Source organism: Neovison vison, chromosome 12 (genome assembly GCF_020171115.1).
Source record: "Neovison vison isolate M4711 chromosome 12, ASM_NN_V1, whole genome shotgun sequence".
In the NCBI taxonomy this organism is placed as follows: Eukaryota; Metazoa; Chordata; class Mammalia; order Carnivora; family Mustelidae; genus Neogale; species Neogale vison.
The window spans coordinates 77,822,292-77,835,188 of record NC_058102.1 but is presented as its reverse complement, the minus strand read 5'-3'; the positions used below and the strand labels follow the sequence as shown (position 1 = coordinate 77,835,188).

The following is a 12,897-nucleotide window of genomic DNA, read 5'->3' as shown; positions in this document are numbered from 1 at the left end:
AATGGACAAAATCATTAACACTGATCATTTTATCATCCTTATGGCAAAAAATGGGGGGTATTTTCATCCTCAAAATGAAAAAGAATAAAATGGAGTCTGCATATTTCATAATTGGTTTAGGTTTAGTATGATAATAATTGCACAGATGAGGAAATAGCCTCATTTACAACTCCCATTAATAATTTAAAAAACAGTCTCGAATCAATTGGTATGCATCTGAACCAACCAAAATCTCAGAGACAGCTGAAGAATACAAAAGCGATCTATGCTTATTCATCTAGACATGCATGTCACTCAAGACTAGCTCATATTTTGATATCATCACTTTGGATAATTTTGATTATGTCAGCTGAAATAGGAACAATAATGGACTCAAACTCTGGCTGCAGCTTCTGAAAGCTTTTTCTAAAATTCAAAGCATGATCAAGAAATAGGCTGGAGGCTTTAACAATTCCATTTTGTTTTATGGCAAGGAACAAAGTTTTCAGTAACTGCTCACTCCTCTTACTCCGCTCCTTCTGGATAGCCCCCACAGGACATTGTTTGGAATGCATCTAACAGAGCAGTTGAAACGTAATGAATAAATTCATACTCTTGTCTGAAAAATCAAGAAAAAGAAAAATAATAATTTTGGCCCAATCCTTCGAAGATCCAGGCTAAATGACTGCAAACTGACTGCTCAAAAATGTGAAGTGAACAAAATCGGATTTTTTATGAGGTAATTTCATAATGAACAATATAGATATATTTGCAAGGTATAATCTGTTGTAAGAGAGTTCAGAAAAAATAAACAAATTGTCAGGTGTATAAAACACGATTTAATTTAAATAGAAATCTACAAGCAGTTCTTTTAATGCTAAAGATATAAGCATTAACAAATATATTATTTAAATATCATAATCTCAAGAGTTGATTAATTGAGTGGTTCTTTACTGGATTCATATATATCTCTCACTAAGGTAGTATTCTGTGTCTCACAGGGAAAAAAATAAAGAAGCTTTTCCTAATTTGAGTTTATTTTGTTTTAGCTGCATGTGACATGGCTAAGAAATTGTTTGAAAATATTTTAATAATACCAACCAATATTAGATATTAACAATTTTTACAAAAGTACCATAGAAGGTGTTGTTAGCATTCTATATTTTGTGAATACTCAGTCTCCCTAGTAGAAATTCTTCAGAATACAGGAGAATAAATCAATGATTCTAGAATAATGTCTAGCACTGGTTAATTCTGTTTCTCCACATGTTTCTCCACTGTTTCCGAACCAAGTTTCATTATTTGGAACAAGAGAATAGATGGAGAGATTGGATTGGAGCACAATTGTTTGGGTCAGTTTTGCAGAAAATGGTTCAAAGACTGTTAGTTTTGGGGTTAATCATTAATACAGTTTTTGCATTGTTCATGTTTTACTTTCCCTGAATGAATGACTTTCTTTCATTTGTTCATTCATTTATTCTTTGTTTCTATTTATACATGATATAAAATTTACCTTTTTAATCAAGATATGATGGTTGAACTGTTCATATTAATATTTTTTTTCTTTTTTTAAGTCTTTATACCTTTTTTCAGAGGTGTAAATGTTATTAATGGTTCCATGAATGCTTTATCTGTACTTCACAAGCAGTTTGAGAGTTGGTGAAGTCAGATATTACTAATCCTCGTTTTAAAGATTAGTAACCTGAAGCTTAAAGGGCTTAAGCCATTTGTCTAAAATCTCAAGGGATAAATCTCAAAGTTTTCTGCTTCTTAGTTCAGTAGTTTGATGACACTACTCCACTAATATTTATTGATCTTTCTAATTGTGTAAGTATGTTTTATTTTGATACTTCATTATGTATTGCTTAGGAATATGAATCTATTATGAAACTATTATACATTCTATCACATTACAGTTCTATATTATATTAGATTATTTTGTCTAAGAAGGCAATTCATGGAGCAAGAAGTGACATTTCTCCTTTATAATCTTAATGCCTTTTTTTTTCCCAATAAAAAAGTTGATGGTTTAGGTTCCATCTGTACTAAACCGTATAATGTATCATTCCACAAAGTGTAACTTCAGTAGGAGTTTCATCTTTGAGAAGGCCTAAAGACTAGGCTCCAGCTGCCAGACATATGGCAAACATTCTTGAAAGGCCTTGAAAAAATCATTAAACAGGATAGCTTTAGAAGTATCATTTCTCCATTTTATTGTATCTGCATTTCTTTTTTTTTTTCAATTTATTTATTTTCAGAAAAACAGTATTCATTATGTATCTGCATTTCTTTTTTTTTTTTAAAGATTTTATTTATTTATTTGAGAGAGAGAGAGACAGTGAGAGAGAGCACGAGCGAGGAGAAGGTCAGAGAGCGAAGCAGACTCCCCATGGAGCTGGGAGCCTGATGCGGGACTCGATCCCGGGGCTCCAGGATCACGCCCTGAGCCGAAGGCAGTCGTCCAACCAACTGCGCCACCCAGGCGTCCCTGTATCTGCATTTCTTTTAGAGATAAATGGATGTGGTCAAATTAGTGTTTATCATAAATACAAAATAGCATTTGATCTTTTGACTCATCAAAACGGGTGATGGTCTAGAAGGTAACTCAAATTATTCACCTATTTGTTTGTTCATTATATACACTAATACTTCCAAAAAGAATTTGTGACAGCTTACATCATCAATAAAGCTTTCGACATAGTGATGAAAGAATGAGACTCCAGCATGAAGGGGACCAAGTAACCTAGCGTAGGGCACATTACTTATTAATTGAATAGAAAATCTAACTGTCTATGTAAAGTAAAATAAAGGGCAATAAATTATATAGCTCATATTGAATAAAAGAGATCAGAATAATTTTAATTAAATTAAAACATTTTCCCAGAATTAAACACTAAGAGAAATTTTGAATTTAGATAAATGTCACTGGGAAAAAAAACCAATTTAAAGGAAAGATTCAAATGAATATCAGGTGTATTCTTCACAAATTCTTGTGTTAATTCTGATATCAAATTGTAGCCTTTACAATCTGTTCTATGTAGGCATAAAGTTTACTGTTCCTACAACAATGTATGTATAACAGTTTAGAAACTCTAGAGGAACAACTCACTCCTTCCTGCTGAACTAACACTATTGCCCCTTATTTCAGCATGTGCCTGTTAATAACTAGTAGGATATAGTTCCAAATGCTATCCACATTATCAATTCATTGCTTTCCAGCTTTTCTCTTAAGATCTTTGAAAATAATAAAATTCAAATACTTTTCAGCTCACATTTTTTGTTGTCATAAATAGGCCAGACAATGTTTGAAAGTGACACAAATTGAAAGAAGGAGTAACCATTAGGGAATTCAATTCTTTTCTCTGAAACATGCATGTAAAAAAAAATAGCTCTGGCTAATTTGAGTCACTTTGTTACAGATACTGGAAAAGAAAAACTGCTCTATGGGTGATGATGCATAGGAAAAAATGAAATGAATACTTAGGTGTGCAGGAGACTTCATGGAAACATTTGAGTTCTTAATACTCTGACTTCCCCCACACCCCCCACCATGACCAACGATGCCATCTTTTTTTTCTCAATTACAGATAGATTTGCTCTAGGGTGCCTGGTTGGCTCAGTTGGTTAAGTATCTGACCCTTGATTTCCAGGTCACTGTTTCGGGATTGTGGGATTGAGCCCCAACTCTGGCTCTGCCCTGGGCCTGGAGTGATTCAGGATTCTCTCTCCCTCTCCTTCTACACCTCCAGTACCACACCCCAATTTCACACTCTCTCTTTCTTACAAAAAAAAGAAGAAGAAGAAGAAGAAGGAAAAATTTTGCTCTATTTCTTTTCATATCAATTGTCTATATGAGTTTACTGTTTGTCTCTAACATTTACTGAAATGCCATTGCTAAAGTAATTTTTCCTATCACGTATAAATTGAAACTTTTTCATTTATTTGTTTGCTGAATTTGTTTTATTTTTTTTAAATTTTATTTATTTATTTAAGATATATATAGAGAGAGAGCAAGCAAGAGAACAGGAGAAGAGGAGCAGAGGGAAAGGGAGAAGCAGGCTCCCCACCGAGCAGGGAGCCCTCCATCCCAGGACCCCGAGATCATGACCTGAGCTGACAGCAGATACTTAACAAACTGAGCCATCCTGGTGCCTCTTGCTGAATTCATTTTAGATCAGGATCTAAAGTCACCACATGATTCTGTTTCCCCAATTTACTCAATCTGCATATAATCATCTTTACAGCCTAGATGAAATATTTAATTTTCATTCTACTTATATGCATTTTTTTACTCATATGCATTTTTCTTATTTTTCTTTATAGCTTGAACTTAATCAGTCCATTCTTAAGTAAATAATGAACAAATAGAAGGCTATATTTCCTTGTAATTGATCTCATATGCAATTATAAAATGATTTATAAAGACTAAGTACTAAATTATCTTTAAATAAGTAATCACATATATGATGCATATATGTCAAAAATATCATTTCCTAGACAAAATTAATATATTAAGTTTTATTAACACAATAAAACATGTTTATTGTTACTCCAGCAACAGCATTTAAATAAATTTGCAAAACAGTTACACTGCCTAGCACAAAGTATAAAATGAATAAATGTTGGTGTACCCATTTCTACCTTTAAATAGTGGTTTATTATGTCAACAAAACAGAGTAATTTTGCTGTGACACAGATAATAACATCTTTGGACAATTAATTTAATTCCTATTATTCATTATCTTTATTTTATCAATTGCTAGGCAGTATAATCATCATAGTTCTTCTGTAGTATCTATTGTATATCTACACTTTGTTGCACTGTTTTAATCCTAATCAGTCTTCCATATGAGAAACAGAGATTTATACAACCTCCTCCATTTAATCTTTAATACTCTGTTTCTTTCTAAATTACAAGCTACTGAAATTTTTTATATATATATAACCAAAGTGTTTATTTTTAGAATGTTGATTGACACATGACTAGCTCTTTTAAAGAAGAACTAAGTTTATACTGACACTAAGTATGTCTAAATTAGTACCCATTTCCAATACCATGCTCATGAGTTTCTTCTAACATTATACTTCTGTAGTTAAAATCTAAGAATTTTACATGTTTTGAATCCCAGAGGAATGATTTTCTTTCATTGAAGTTTCTTTTCTCTTCTTAAGAATTTCTCAAAACAGATAATTTAGAGAAGCAAAAGAGTTCATTAAAGAACATTTTCCCTTAAACTAAGAAATTAATTATATGAAGAACATTAAATCTCAATCAAGAATCTTACAGTTAAGGAAAAAATTACTGCAATTTTTATATTATTATTCAACTTCTAACAAGTATGCTTTGAAACTTCTTTTCTGTATGTAGGTATGCCTAAATAGTAGATCCTTAGATAATAAGCCTCAATCATCAGAAACTCTGATTCCACATGTAAAAATTAAAGATTAGTCACATTTTTATATGACACCTTCCAACTCTAAGATATCATTTTATTCTTGATGAGGGACTAGATAGACAAATTCTAAAAAATCTTTCTCTTGGATTACCAAAAATATTTTTCTCACTACTGTATGAAACATCAGTTTAAGTTCAATTTAAATGAAAGGAGAGGTTCACTTAAAGGCACTAATATTTCTGTGAGTGGGAACCACATGCTATAGCAATGAAGAACACAGAAAATCATCATATTTGTATATTATATGATATTTCATAACCTCAAAACAGTCATGGTGCCAAAGAATTTTCTTTTTTCCTACAAAGTGATTTATTTAAAAATCAACAATATTTGGCACTTATGCTCCCCTGCAAAGGTCTCATCCAAATATATCTTTGTACACAGTTGGCTATGTTTCTTCTCTTCTAATTGAGTATTCTGGCACAAATAATCATGTCTTTCAATAACTTTATTATTATTTATGGTTATTTCTACTCCCATCATGAATGTAACATCTTCAATAAGTTTCAAAGACACAATGTACTATTTCAAGTCATCCTCAACAACATGAGACAACCCCAGACTCAATAAGACACGTTCTTTATGGCCTAGATCTCTGTTTATCTTGCAGGCCATTTATTCCTGAACATATTGTTTTATATAATTTGTCATTTAGCTATGACTAGGTCGCAGTAGGCAATATATTCACCATTTTTAATACTTTCCTAACAATGTTACTGCCTCATTGTGATCTATGTGATTATAACTAGTATGAATTGATTACACAAGCCAACAAGACCTTATTATCATAAATTGATGACAAATATTTACCAACTATATACAATATATCAAGCAATGTGCTAAATGCTGAAGATATGTACAAAAACAGAATGATAATTGTGCCTATGTAGTCTGAAAGCATTTTGAATGTTACTTAAAATAGTTGAATTATTTTCATTTCTGCTATTAACATAACTTCTACCTAACACATGGTTTTTCTTTATTAAAATATCCACAATATTTTCTGGATAGAATATCTACTTGCATTTCAAATCACCAAATCCTTTACATTAATTTTCTAATCAATAATGTAAAAAAAAACAAAAAACCACACTGTATATTCATCTCAATCACCTGAACTTGCCATTTACAACATAATCCTTGTGAAAACTCTCACAAAATATACTTATGGGTCAAGGTGGTAGGAAAGAGGGTTCTTCAAGACAGAAAGATATCTAAATCTTGGTTGCCAAGCATTTTCCATAAAGCAGAGCAAAGTTTGTGCTCATTGAGATTGAAGACCACACTCATAAAGAAACTAATATTGTTGACTTGATATTCAGATGTCCAGGTACAGGTGTACATTAGATCAAAATAGATTTTTGTTGTTAAAAAAAAAATCCTACTACAAGATTCATTTTACATTTGGTATGTACATTTACATAATAACTGTGCTCACCAAAGTCTATTAATTTAATGGTGTGACTTAAAATTAATGTCTTCAAATTAATAAAATATGATAACATTAGTTCATGTGACCATTCACTTTTCACATATTTATTGAACACCTACTTTGCTCACGGCATTGTTTTAGACACTGGCAATGCAATGATAAATAAAACAAAAATGATACTCTATTATTCAATTATATGTAGGAAACTTGCCTGGTTAATATCACATTTTCTCCTTGAAGGGGTTAAGAAGGAAAAAAGCTTCTAAAAGTACCTTCTCAGGGAAAAGCACTATAAAATTATTCTTATCACTAATTCACATTTTAGAGGAAACAGTAATAAACTCATTAACATAAATTTGTTGAAAACTCATTACCCATCAATCTACTCAATGATATTTAAGCTGGTCCATATATTGGACATCTTGTTAAATGTATTTCCTCATGTGTCATTTTGTTCCTTATCCATCAGTCAAACTTTCCACACTTGAGCAAAGTGACCTTTTATTTTTAGAGGATGTTTATGGATGGTTAATTTTTCAAATCATACTTGACTTTCTTCTAATTACAAATCTCTTAATAAAAATTAACTTGTAACTTTGCACATTTTTCATTATATGCATTTTAGTTAAATAAATGATAGATGAACAAACCTATGAACATTGCAGTCCAAGATCTCATTGAATTATCATGCTTTGATATTTGAAGTTTCTTGCAAAATGCCAAAAAAAAAAAAAGAAAGAAAGAAAGAAAAAATACTAACCTTATGGGGATATAGCAGAGAGATTTTAATTTCCTAATCCTGGACCTAGAGTTTTAGTAACAGTATAAACTTAATCTCAGTTTTCTAATTTTTAAAGTGAAAATCTCATAGTCTTCTAAAAAGGATTAAAAGAATATGCATTAAAGCAATTATCTCAGCATCAAACACAAAACTTGCCTCCTTTATCCTTTCAAGCTGTGTTCATTAACCACCTTTTTTTAGTGTGAGCCTCTAAGTTTTCTAGTGAACACCATTTATTTTATAACTATATTTAATGAACCATTATACAACTATTTAAAAACCATTGTAACTATCCTTTGATTGCTGCCTCCAAGAAATTATTCTTGATGCTTTCCCCTACTTTTGGCTAAAGCCCAATTTATATGCACTTATTGTACCTGGTTTACATCTTGTCAAAAATTATCTTTGTCCAATAAACTTTCTGTTTGCTCCAGTCTCTTTTTCAAGAGACTGAACTTCCTAAACTTCCCCTTGCATAGCCATTATGCAGAGAAGGGGCTTAATAAACATTTCCTGAATTAACAAATTAGTATGTTCCATGACCTCAAGAGAGTCACAACTATGTAGGGTAGTATACTAATCTTTTATCCATGGATATAACATCATTTCCTCTATTAAACTGTGCTATAGTATTTAGTGTATATAAATCTGTTTATTCCACTAGAATATAAACTCTTTGATGGAAAGATTCATGTTTTATTCATTCTGTATCCCCAAAGTCTGGCACAGTGTCTGGCATATGTGTAGCATTTGCCAAATATGGTTCCCCAACTCAAGAGAATTACTTAGAACTTGGAAGCTATTGCTGCTAGCCTTGTGTTCAAAAGTTTAATCCAGAGGATTAAAATTGCAACTACACACATCACTTGAAAATAATAGTCAAACATCCCAGATAAACATGACAGATCATCCTAGCTTCTGTTATGTGGGATTAATTGAAATGCAGATATTTTATTTTTTTAAAGTCAGCTCTATGCCCAACATGGAGCTTGAACTCATGACCCTGACATCAAGAGTCGATGCTCTACCGACTGAGTCAGCCAGGTGCTCCAGAATGCAGATATTTTAGAAGTGATCACACTGGCAATAAAGATCAAAGTTTCAGGCAGTTTGGCACAAGGAGGTTGGCTAGCAAAGTAGATAGAAATGGACAGACCTGAGAAATATTGTTGTTGTATCAAAAAAAATATGTTTATAGTTTAGATGGGAGAACAAAACAAAGAGTGGTATTAAATCTAAGTTTATATATGGGACAAATAGAAGTTAGAACCCACATATCTATCTGAAGGTGAATCAGAATAGCCATAAAGCTGGAGGGCCTGGGTGGCTCAGTTGGCTGAGTTGGACTCTTGGTTTCAGCTCAGGTCATGATCTTATGGGTCATGGGATCATGTTCTAAACTTAGTAGGGAGTCTGCTTGAAGATTATCTCCCTCTGACCCTCTCCCCTACATTCCCCACCATGTGCATGCCTACTTTCTCTCCCTAAAATAAATAAAACTTTTTAAAAATATGGCCATAAAGCCAGCACCTCCATACAAACATTACTCTGCCTGGCACGTTTTTTATGATGACAATTATCATGCAAAAAGTACTTAACTATGTTAAATAATTCTACTTAATGTTTGGAAGCATAAATAATTATCTAAGAAATAGTAATTTAAAGGTAGGTAAGTCTGAAGACAGGAGAAAGACTAGAAGACTTGTAATCGTCTGTATGTTTACTGAGGCACTGCTATCACCACTTTTAACAGATAATACAATATAAGAAATTTTTCTAAAGAGACAATTATATTCAAATTTTCCATAGACTGGCAAATTTTCTTTTTGGTAGGGGTTAAAGTTCTTATTCTCTACTTATATTATTCCTCGGTATTATTTTTCATCCAAATCCTCAAATATTAGCTAAGCCTGGGCCAGAATTCAAATATAGAAAACATAAAATTAGGAAATAAAAATACATTTCCTGCTCATGATCATTTTACAGAATAAAATTCCTCAGCGGTATGTGCCTTTGAATTTTCTACTAAAATTTTCCCTCCGTAGATCATCACTATGGATCATAATTTCAAAGCACTTTAAAAAATCATTAACAAAAGTCATTCCCTAGGTTCACGTAAAGGCAAAAATTGCAGTTGTTTTCCACTATTCTTGCCTATTTCTTCTGTAACTTGGGTGCCCTCATACTGACCTATTTTGTTTATTACTGGTCTATCCAATTCACCTCTTGGCTGCTTACTCATCCAGTTCTTCAAGAGATACTCCTGTTTGTCACCCAGCTTTTCTTTTTGCCAACTAATATATCATCTTCCATCTGTTTAAATTCCTATGTTCTTTCTGGCACAGTTCTGCCTCCAGATTCCCTCTCAGCCACCTACCTTGCTGCCCTTCCATCTGCTAGCATGACTAGTGTCTTTTCTAACCTATTCTCCATCTAAATCATCTTCAATTTTCCCCTTGAATTTCTTTCTCAAAAGTTCATGTCTTAAAGGGCTACTGTGATTGCATTCATTACATATACAATCTTGGTGTAGAAAGGGAAGTTAAAAACCATTAAGTTCAAACATGCATTTAATTTTTTAATTCTTCTACACTTCAAAGTCATTTACAGTTCTCTATTTCTTTCAGTGATGGTGTTTTGAAACAATACAGTGTACTACTGAAAGATATCAATGCTGTCTTTTTGTATATATACTTCACAGCACTACCTCTGTGTGGCTCAATTCTTGTTAGTCTTGTGGTTATGTTAGGTTCATTGTTCCAATATTTGGCATTTGTTGATTAGCAACAACCTTTTCTTGGACACCACATTTTTAAGACAATTCAATTCAATTTTGTAGACTTAATGTAGCAGAAATATTTCTTAATTAGGACGTGTGCTGCTTACTGGATACCAAAGACATTATATAAACAAACAAAGCTAGCATTTGTTAATTACATTTTCAGTATTTGATATTTTAGGAGCATAAGGTGGCATTTTCCCTTGACATTGATGTAGATGCTTGTTTTTATAAAGCAGATATGCTACAAGTTAAAACAGACTCAGAAAAAATGATTAAACTTTAGACCTATGTAGCTTGCCATTATACTGAAAACTTCTAATTGTCCATTCATATTTCTGGAGGATATACCCTCCCTCCCTCTACTAACCACAACTTAGGAAAGAGTTAAGCTTATGTTTATAAGAGGTTCACTTAGGATTTACCCTTAAATCTGAATATAGCTGTTCAATAAAACAGTAATGATTTTTTAAAAAAGACTTGACTGATTTATTTTAAATACTGGGAATATTATTAACCTTTCCATTGATGTTAATTGGTGTTAAAGATATTAAGACCTTCTCATGTTTGTTTTAATATAGGTTTTATTATTATATAGGTTTCATCATTATTATGGTATGGTAAAGCCAATAGATCTGATGATGTCTGCCATTGAAAAGGCAGTTGTTACACTCGCAGATCCTAAGAGAAGGGGACATACAATGACTGGGGCCACACAGGGAATTTGGGGGATCTATGGCCAATCAGGAGGTAGAAGGAGGGAGAAAAGTATGAGCAAAAGCCTTTATGATGCTTTTCTCAGGAAGGAGGCAGAATAAGTGGATTTAGAATTGGCTAGTTTGAATTACTTCAGGAAGCTCTGGGGGCACTGGAGCTGTCCCTAGTTGTCTGGTACTTGTCCCTGGGGTGATGAGGGTAAGAAGAAATTGGCCAGAGCATAAGAACACTGATAAAGAAGGAAGTTTAAGGTGCGGGCTCCTGGTTGCTTGCTTTGCATTTGAAAAGTGAATTCAAGGGTAATTAGTTCACTAAGTCTAGTAATTGGCTATACTCGGGAGGGGCAGTCCCTCCAGGGGCAGCAAAGCAAAGCATGAGAATACAGACTAAGAGGCAAGATTATTATAATAATTAATATCAAACTAACAATCACCAAAAAATGTTCAGCATTCATCTGATTCAAGGGTCCGAAAATTTTTGAGCCTTAAATTTTCCTCCAAAGGAATTAAATAACATATGTGAGTGTCCAATGACTATAGAACCAAGTCTAAATTCTTACCTGCTCCCACCCTATTTATTCTCAACTATCCCTATCCAATTCCTCTATTTCAGTCCTGACACTAGAATATAAAGTATTAAGTTTAGGTTCCATGCCTTTATGTATGTATATTCTTCTGTTGGACTTCATTCAAAATTTTTGAATATGGTTTATTGTCTTATGATTATTAAACTTTTTATACCAAATATTTTGAATGCTGCTATATTGTACTTTTTTCCTACATTGGATTATTTGTTCTATGGAAAGCACTTCCCCTTATCTTTTTTCTTATCTAGGAAGCCAGAATACCTAGCAAAAGCACACAGGAAGATCCTTAAATCAGTATTTCTTCATTATACTGAATTGTCTTAGGAGAGGAAAGTGATTAAAAACAATGAAAAACAGAGTGAAATTTATATTTATAATCAGAGGAAAGAGATTGCTGAAACATGTATGAAGCTGTGTTAAAATGAAACAACCTCAGAGTCAAATTTTAGGAGCATTTTTGAAAGGAAAATATTTCAAAAACTAATTTCTTAGGGAATATATTTTAAGGTGGAACTAATTTTATTATTTTTTCCTATGACAGAAAAGAGAAGATGTAATTTCTTGGTATCATTCTTCAGTATAAATTCATATTTGAAAAGCTTTCTGTGAATCTTACAAAGCTTATAACTCATCAGAACTATTTACTAAAAAATACAGCAGACGGATGTAGCCTGGGTGGCTCCGTCAGTTAAGTATCCAACAACTTGGTTTCAGCTCAGGTCATGATCTCAGAGTCCTGAGACTGAGCCCAGTGTGGGGCTCCATGCTTAACAGGCCTGCTTGAGACTCTCTCTTCCTCTCTCACTGCCCTTCCCCCCCCACACCTTCTCTCTCTCTCAAATAAATAAATCTTAAAAAAAATACAGGGGAGACGTCCTTGTCCTAAAAATATAAACTCAGATTTAATCAATTTGTATGTATGTTTCAAGTTTGGAAAATGGACATACTATCTCTCTTCAAATGCTTTTACTCCTTACTCTTCCAATAAATGACTCCTAACTTTTTTATAATCTTAGTTTATGGCTAATGCTGAAAACAGGACATATAGAGATATACAGAGTTTTACATATAGATAGGTTTCTACTTAGATTCATTATCACATAGGTGCTAACATTAATATAAATATTTATACTAAAAAGAAAATTGATGGCTTACCATTTTAAAATG

The 12,897-nt window shown here is 32.6% G+C and overlaps 1 protein-coding gene across 2 annotated transcripts in view; it reads right to left on the bottom strand.

The window, feature by feature from the left end:
• Positions 1 to 12,897, bottom strand: part of CNTN1 (contactin 1) — a 357,030-nt gene that overhangs the window by 220,401 nt on the left and 123,732 nt on the right. The gene's annotated exons all lie outside the window — the stretch shown is intronic.